Source organism: Podarcis vaucheri, assembly GCF_965113315.1.
Source record: "Podarcis vaucheri genome assembly, chromosome: 7".
NCBI lineage: Eukaryota > Metazoa > Chordata > Lepidosauria > Squamata > Lacertidae > Podarcis > Podarcis vaucheri.
The window spans coordinates 47,029,220-47,038,781 of NC_138765.1; positions in this window are offsets into that span (position 1 = coordinate 47,029,220).

The following is a 9,562-nucleotide window of genomic DNA, read 5'->3' on the forward strand; positions in this document are numbered from 1 at the left end:
GGAGGCTGAGTGAAAAGTCCCAGAAGGAAAGCATTGTCATGCTTTCATGCTGAACCAAGTTGTACAAGTACATTCTGAGAGCTTTTTGATGTTATAAGTGGGAAGAGGAGTGAAGTTAGAAGGGGCAGTAGTAAAAGAGCTATGTATCCTCAGAAGAATGATTGGCAAAGCACATAATCAACTGTGCAAAAACCCAGTCACTTAGTGGCAACACTGTTAAAATTGGGCCTGTAAGCACAATACAACATTGTCAGCTTGCAGGTCTCTACCCCCCAGCACATTACTATATTTGTTTTTTCTCATTAGATAAAGATTTGACCACTGTTGCCTGCCTGGACCAAACTATCAAACATTTTCAACTCCCACGATGCTTCTGCCTTCAGAAAATATATGCATTTTCCATTGTCTGCAGCAAATGCATACGACTCTAGTATAATTCCACATGAATTGTGGGCTTTTTGCTGGACCACTGTCATCCAAACTTAATTGTAGGAGGGATGGGAAAGCCAAATTAAATCCCTTTGAAAGTCCTTTTTCACCCTCTGCCCTGCTTCGCTTGAACCATTTTGTCCTTAGTTGCTGCACTGCTCCTTAAGACATCACATTGGATCATGTCAAATCCTTAGTAGGAGAAGGCAAAGCTTTTATAAAAACACAATTGCATGAAAAAGATTTCAGGCTTTGGAGGATATGTGCTAGATAATTATGGGGTTTCTTTAGTCAAGAAGCAAGCATTTCTCCCCCTTCCCTCCATTTCCCTTTATGTGCTCAATAAAGAAGAGAATTTTCTTGCCAGAATTTTTCAAAAGATTGTTCAGGGCAGATTTTTACCTGGAATTAATGACTTGAGTCTTAGCTAGCTCAAACACTATAGACTTGAAATAAATGTGCTCTCTGTACTCAATACAGCACCAGATTTAGGGTGGTAAAAGTGGTTCCCCCATACAGAGCACCAAGCCATGGGGGCGTAAAATTGAGAAGATCTATGATTGAGAAGATCCATTGGGAACACCAAATTTTGGTCTCACACAAGGCACCATAATATAAAAGATTACCAAAGTCCACCCCTGCCTAATGCAACACAGTTCCCTAAATAACAGGCGTCCAATTAACAATGAACCGTGAAGACACTTGATTTCCATAGACTTTCAGGGTCAGAAAATTTAACTGACCCCAAATGCTTCATAAATGCAAAAATCAATGTGCAAGGAGGGAAGAATGTTGCAGTAGCAGCAGACTCTGTCAGCAGTTTACTGTGCATTTATTAGAACATATAGAAAGAGCTGCTGATGTAGGCATCAAGAGATCCCTCTGTGTGGGGCCCCCCTACAAATATTCTTTTGGATTGTGTACATTATGAAGGGGCCTGGCAATGCCAAAGACTCATTTTTCATTTATTGCATACCTGAAAGGGGCTGTACTCATTCTCTGTCAATTGTACACCTGAAAGCAATATGCAAGCCATATTCAAATAACGTACATGATAAACTTTGTTCCGAGCCAAATTTGGCTTGGGATCTTTTTGTCCAGTGGCATGGGGCGAAGGGAGGCAACAACTGAGGGCAGAATTCTGCCCATGTCACATTCCTCTAGGGACCGATAGGACAGAACTTTCTTGTGGGTCAGTGTGGGAGGAAGAGCAGGGTAGAAGCCTGTGTAAGACTCCCTCTTCCAGAGTTGGGGACCATTTCACCCTGCCAGCTTCCTGCCCATCCACCTTCAGGTTAGAGCCTTCAATGTGCAATTTGGTTCGCTGGTTGACAGGGCAAGATAGGAATTTTTCTCCTAATCTGATTGACATATGGTTGGGTGTTTTTTGCTTTTCCCACAGCGAAAATTTTGGCTTCCTTCTGTTAGATGGTATAATGTTTTATATACGGTTGGAAATGGCATTAGGCAGGATCCACATAGTAAAGGGAGCCACTATAAGAGGCCTGAATGGGAATTGGCCATGGTGCCCCCAGGCTCAGATTGGGGTCTTTGCATATCTGGAATCCTCACTCTGGTCACTCATTGAGACCTTGCCAGTTGAACACTGTTCAACACTGGCCAACTCCCAAGGCACTGGTTTGGCACAGTCCAACCCCAACTGATTCCATTCCACCAGCATCAGGCAGGTGGAATGATTAACTGACTCTGACCCTACTGCCATGCCAGTGTTGAACACCACCCCAGTCTCCGGGCAGTGTGAGAACCCAAGGTTTCCAGGCACTCACCCAGCATCCATGTTTCTTTTTGGAAATGAGGCACAGCAGAGACTCTGGTATTTTCAAGATATATGGTTTGTTTACACATATATACAACCTGAGTCTGTGATGGAGGGGTTCACAGCATTAACACCCCAAGAGGGTCTTGTTTCTCCCATAGCTACAGCTCTCCCCCTCTCTCTTCAGCTTCTAGCTCACATAACTCCTCCGCTCTCCTTTAAACTTTGGCTTTATCTGTTGAGGGAGTGAGAGCCTCACCTATTTGCCATCTAGCAGGAACCCATTGATCCTTTTCTCTCCCAATGACCCATTACCCAGGAGGTGAGCCTGGCTTAATTACCTTTTAACACTTGCTAAATCTATGAATAAGAAGTATCTAGCATTCATCTTGGGACACGGGTGGCGCTGTGGGTAAAACCTCAGCGCCTAGGACTTGCCGATCGTCAGGTCGGCGGTTCGAATCCCCGCGGCGGGATGCGCTCCCATTGCTCGGTCCCAGCGCCTGCCAACCTAGCAGTTCGAAAGCACGTCAAAGTGCAAGTAGATAAATATGTACCACTCCGGCGGGAAGGTAAACGGCGTTTCTGTGTGCTGCGCTGGCTCGCAAGATGCAGCTTGTCACGCTGGCCATGTGACCCGGAAGTGTCTGCGGACAGCGCTGGCCCCCGGCCTCTTAAGTGAGATGGGCGCACAGCCCTAGAGTCGGACACGACTGTCCCGCACGGGCAGGGGTACTTTACCTTTTTTAGCATTCATCTTAACACACTAAACCTTGATTAAATTCTAACACTTGCTAGATCCAGAAATTATGGAGGTCTGGCGCCCACAAACTCATAACAATAAAATGTTGGGCTGTTTTTCATCCCAACACCTGATGTCCTGTCTGCTTATTTGCTGCTATTCTAGGTGACATAATGCGCCTACCAGGGCAATCTGATCCCATGAGAACCAGAGGTTTGTGTCAATGGAAACAAAACCAGTCCTCCATACCCCAAGTCTATAGTATTTGTGATCTTGGATACATTGTCTAAATAGAGTTCCGCATTCCACTATGGGTTGGTTCCCACTAAAGCCACTGACTGCAAGATTTGAGTTGGACCCAAGTTTGGCCCTTTGAAAAACAATCAACTTTGGTCCATAGTGCTTCATAAAGTGACTGGTTTCACTTGGGACCCATCCATGTTTGTTTTGTGTGTCTCCCATTCACAATTGGGGAATAAAATCTATGCAGGCAAGGCATAATTTTGGTGCAGTGTTTCAAATAGAAACAACTATGTGCACCATTCTTTTTTTAAAAACCTTTATCTTTGTATAAGCTTGTTTCTTCTTTGAGTATTGGAATAAAATTCTAAGATTTCTAAAAGTAGGAAGTGAGAAAAGTGCTTAGGTTGTTGGTAAATGTGAGGTGGGAGATGATAGACTGCAGAAATGTTAAAAACCAGCAGTTAGCCTAAGAGTTTAATTTGCTTTGATTATATGTGCAATAAAGAAGTCTTTTGAACACTCACAGTTTCTGCCTCTTCTTGATCTATGACATGCCAACCAACTGACAGCAACCCTTTTGTCCCTATTCAAATGGCATGACTGGCCAAGAAGACAGAAAATAGATATTGTAACTAGGTGGCTAGAGCTCAAAGAACCAGCATTAAAAGGGAAAAAGAGCCAGAAAATGAGAAAAGATCTTTATGATATTAAAACTATAATGGTCTACACACTTACTTGGCATAAGCTCCACTGAACACAGTACGGCTTACATGAGAATAAGCATGTGTAGGCTTGCCTGGATCCCCTTTGACCTTTTGAATCAGAAAAGGGTAACATTTTCCATGCAAGGGCCACATTTCATAATGGACAACCTTCTGGGGGCCATGTGCCAGTTGTGGATGGGACCAGAGCATAGGTTCCAACTCCTAGGGACTGAGGTCCCTTTGCCCCCCCCAAAAAATATTTGAGGGGGGCAGGAGGGGCCCATAGTTGGTGTGCATGCATCACATCTTGTGATTTATTATGGGGAACAGGGCTTACCTGCCCCCCAATATTTTATTCAAGTTGGCATCCCTGGACCAGAGGCAAAAGTGGAGCAACAACTGTGATTTCTACCTTTGAAGAGTAAAAGCCAGACGTCTCTACATAAAACTGCATCCCTCCCACACCTCTCTGTACTTTGTCTAGGCCAGGGGTCTGCAACCTTTAAGACAAAAAGAGCCACTTGGACCCGTTTCCGAAGGAAAAAAAAAACTGGGAGCCGCAAAACTCGTCATTATAAAAATAACTTTTTTGTCACTTTTTTATTATTTCTTTGTTTCACCCCTCAGAATTACTCCTCCTCATAGAAATAAACGTTAAATTAACAAGTTACCTTTTTGTGTGTGTGTGTTCTTAACTCCCCTTCAAAACAGTGACCAGCGTATATGCCCCTTACAATGTAGCGGGCGGGCGGGAAGGTGACGTTGGGACGGTGCAGCCAGTACAGCACCCGCCACAGTGGGTAGTGTCGGGGCGCACAATGCGCCTCCTCCCCTCGCTAGTATCCACCCCGGAGCCGCGGCAAAGGTATAAAAGAGCCACATGCGGCTCCGGAGCCGCGGGTTGCAGACCCCTGGTCTAGGCAATATCAGAGTTCAAGGACACATTCCAGCTAAACAAAGGTGCTCAAGAGGGCACAGGACAGGGCCATTGATGGGTGTAGTCTGGGAATAGGGGCATATGGTCTGTGAGATGCAAATCCTTGTCCTCTTTTGTCCTCTCTTGTCCTCATTTTGTTGATGAAAAATATAGTGATGTGCAAGTGGCCATTGCAATGCTCATTCAAGTTGTACTAGCATAGTCTCTGCACGGAAGGTCTGATGAACATGCAGAGATAGGCATCAAAGGCCGTGGGTACTCTCCTGCCCCCATGTGTTTATTCTATAGGTTTTGTCATTTAAAGAGACCCACATCCTTCACAGTGTTATTTTTGGCACCTGCGAAAAACAAGTTTGTTTAAGCCTATTCACATATGTAGCATCATGACAACTGTTTTGAACATTTGAATAGGTGTTTTTACTGATAATTTCATTGCTCTTTTTGTAAACTACATTGAGGTTGTTGTCGATGTTTTTACAATCAAGTAGTACATTGTTAAGATTGTTTAGTGGATGCTATTTAGACTACAGCTAATAGGAGTTGGAGACTTACAATATTTAGAAAGCCTACTGTGTTCTGTTTTGACTTAAGAAAGACCCTGTGTCTTTAAAAGTTTGCATGCTTGGGATAGGAGAAGCTCTTTCCATTGTGGTAGCTCCACGATCACAGAAATGATTTTGTTGCCTCTCATTTGCCTGCTATGCTTTTTCTTAGAGGTGCTGGAACCCTGTCAGAAATGTCTCTGAAGGTAGCTTGTCCTGTACCTTAAAAAAAAATACAAAACTTTGAGAACACGTTAAAAACAAACTGGAAGCCGTATAGAAATTCTACAAATGAAACCCTTTTTCATCTTCTTCTTTTGCAATGCTGGTTTTGAGGCTTTAAATGCCCAGGAGCCCTTCTAGGTTAAAAAGGTGTAAACCCTTCCAGATATATAGACAGATGTATAACTTTTTCTGTTATGGAACATGATTATTTTGCACTGCAATGAAAGGAAGAATCTTGGATTGCTTGTTATATCTGTTTTTTTTACATGAATTCCTATGGGCTGCTGCCACTTTTGCTCTCCCATAGAGGATTCTATGAATAGAAATTAAGAAGCTGAAGTACAGCTTCATACCCAGTAAGACTGGAGCCCCTTGATCCCAGCAATTCACTGACAAAAGAAAGCCAGAAGGTGATGCTAACCTGTTAGTCAAAGGTCTAATTGAAATAATAGACTGTGCCTTGCAAGAATGACATTCTGCCAAGGCTGCTGTTCAAGTTTGTGTCTCTTATATCTCTTTATTGCTGGTCCTGACATGATCATCTTTGCTCTTGACGCAGATTTGCTGTCCCTGGTGCATTGTTTAAGTTATGCTCAATATAAATATATAGTTATTAACATAGTAAGAACTGAAGCTGCAATTCAACAGAGAGAGAGAGAGAGAGAGAGAGAGAGAGAGATGGCAATAAGGTTGTCAATTGTGAGGTAGAAGAATGAATGGCATCTGGGGGATGCTAACAGAGCAGTCCTAAGAATGTCTACTCCAAAATAAGTTCTATTGAATTCAGTGTGGATTATTCCCTGGTAATTGGGGTTAGGATTGAAGCCTAAATGGTATTCTGCCACTTCATTCTGCTGCATGAGTAGGCCAGGCCAGGCCAGCCATCCAGACAGATAGACAATATATTTACCTGTAAAGCTGAAACTGGGAAAATCTCCCTCACTCCTTAATACATAATATTTCTCCCTTGAGAAATGTAGTGGCTGAAAAATGGTATGCAAGTTATGTGTTCAATATGTGGGTTGTGCGGGGGGTTTTTTTTTGGGGGGGGGACTTTCTATTTTTGTATTTTTGAAAACCAATTATTTACACACACACACACACACACACACACACACCCTATTACTTTTAGTTTGATTGTATTGTAATAAATGGGCAAGATGTAAGGTTATTTTAGTGTGACTGAGTTTGAGGAAAATGGACTGGATCAAATATTTATACTGTTTCTGTAATCTAATTGATAATATCTTCATCACCTTGACTAATAGGGTACTTAGAAGCAAGAGCAATGAAAAAAGAACCCGTAAAAAGCAATCCCTTTTCTTCTCTGATTCAGCGGTGTAGGCTCTGTTTAGTCATTCTGGAGTGGGGCGAGAAAGAGCTACTTGCCCTGCCAAATAGAACAGCACTACTGTAGGCAATATTGAGCTTCATGGGCCAATAATCGTCAGATTATTTTCAGGCTATTCATGTATGAATAGGTGGCCCTTTTCAGACATCACACTGAACATGATGATGTTGAGGGATGGGGCCAGCAGCGTTTGTGGCACTAGGGAAGGCTAGAGATGTGGTCCAATGGCCTTTCCTCCACATCATAACACTATATCTGGATAACATGTGAATAGGGCTAGAATATGATAACATGTGAATGTTGTAGTTCAGCAATATCTGGAGGGGAATCAGATTTCACCCCTGTCCCGATGTGGACAAAGTGACCCCTCCCCTGCCTCTGTACCACATCTAAAAAGAGTCCAATATTCATGCTGTCTCATTGCCACATAGCTCACCAGGCTTCCTAGCCTCAGGCTACAAAGATCCCAAAAGTTCATGCCCCAGAAGCCGTACTAACAGTTGTGTCCAGGTGGACCTATGGACAGCAACAATCTGTTGTATATCTGTTTCTCCACCCCCCTTTTTTAGTTATATATCTTGCCCAGCATCATGATGCATTTGCATTGAAACATGTGGATCACTTGCAGAAATTGCGGAAAATGGAAAAATGACACATCCCTGATAAGGGAATATGAAGGCTACCTTCTATAGCAAATAAATATCTTAATTATTAATCCATATTTGTAAACAAAATAATCCATTTTTAAAGGCACTGGTTCTAGTATTAATAAGGAGAAATGCAGGACACTTGATGATAATGTGTTGAGAAGGAAGATGGAGCCAAAAGGTATGAGGAACTCAAATGCCAAGATATGATAGTTTCCAGGATGGCAGTTGTCACAATACATTCATGTGCATGCTCAATGCATGCAGCCATAGTTACATGGTGTTAATGGGGCACATATGCTTGACACACATTAAGTCATGCAAGTTTTTAGCTATGAGGCTGTTTGTAACAGAGAGTGACAATGCTGAAACCTTATAAATGCAAGAGTCAAGGGAATAAACCAATCTTCTTGAGGATGATAGCTGACTACTTCATTAGGCTTGTTTCGTTGACATTTTGTCTCATAAAAATAGTTCTTTTTCAGATTCCCCCCCCTCCATATTCTTCATCTTTCTGTGTTGGAACTGGCTACTATTAAGAACCCTGCTTGATCAGACCCATATTGTCCACTATCCTGTCTCTCACAGTGGCCAACAAGATGCCTATAGTTCTTTAAGTGAAACCCTACTTCCTAGTAACTGGTCTCCTAGCCTTCTTCAACCTGGTGCCCACCATATGTTGATAGACTTGAGGTGAAGAAGGATGGGAGCTGAAGTCCAACAACAATCTGAGGGCATCAAATTTGGGAAGGCCTGAAATTCTGTGGCTTATTGCATTTGTGCATGCAAGTTCCATTGACAGACTTTTCTTCCATTAATTTGTCCCGAACCCTTTAAAGCAGTTATGAGGAGCCTGTGGGCCTCCTGATATTCCTGAACTAAAATTCTCACCATCCCTGGCAATTCACCCTGTTTTCTAGGGCTGATAGGAGTTGTAGTTAGCAATATCTGGAGGGGAAAAGGTTCCCAACTCCTGCATCAAAGCCTTCTGAGGCTATGGTCCACATGTCTTATGAAAAGAGTGAGAAACTGATAAAGAACAGTGGCATGAAACATACTGGATTGCCTTCAAAAGCAAGAAAATTTTTCTACCACTTATTTGGATCTTTTCCTCCTGTTCGTTTTAGGAATGGTGGAGAAATTCAATACAGTTCACATTTCAATGTGAAGCTGTTCAATTCACACTATCTAAAATAATACATGAACTGAAACACCAATCATTTGAAATTTGCACTTCCTTTGAATTTTGCAGAGCAAAAATGCATTATATGAGGGGAAATTGCTTTGAGTATATTACAGTTAGTTGCATATAGAAATATGTATATTAGGAGAAATTCACACATATATGCTAATTAATTTCAAAGCAGACTAAATACCAACTGACGTAGAAATGTGGGCAACTGACTTTAAGATTGGAAAAATGAGAAGCAGAGAAACTAAAATTGACTCTTTTGCCCATACCCCATTTCCTCCTGGGGATTGATGCCATTTCCTGATTTTGGAGAATTTTGGTACAATCAATGGACTAAGGATCTACTTGGGCTGCTGATGGACTTTTACATCATTGACTACAAGTATCAAAACATCTAGCAGATCTGCATAACAACAACAACAACAACAACAACATATTCTTCAGTGCTAGTTTGTATCGTGTGGCTGAACCAATGTAAAAAGAGAGGGGGTTTATAGCAAACTATGTGTGCTGTTGGTAGGGAATCACCCTTCAATAGAGTATTTTAACAATGACATCATATTGACTCTTGTATCAGATTCAATAATCTAATCAACAGAAAATAAGTACAGAATGTGGGTGATGAACTATATACTCTATTAATACAAATAAGGGTATAATTGAAATGGGTATAATTTTATGATTCCCCCCTAGCCCTAGTGAGAACTAAATGTCATTATTGTCACTATTAATAGTTACTTGATTAATAGATTTAAAGATAATCAAAATGGGCT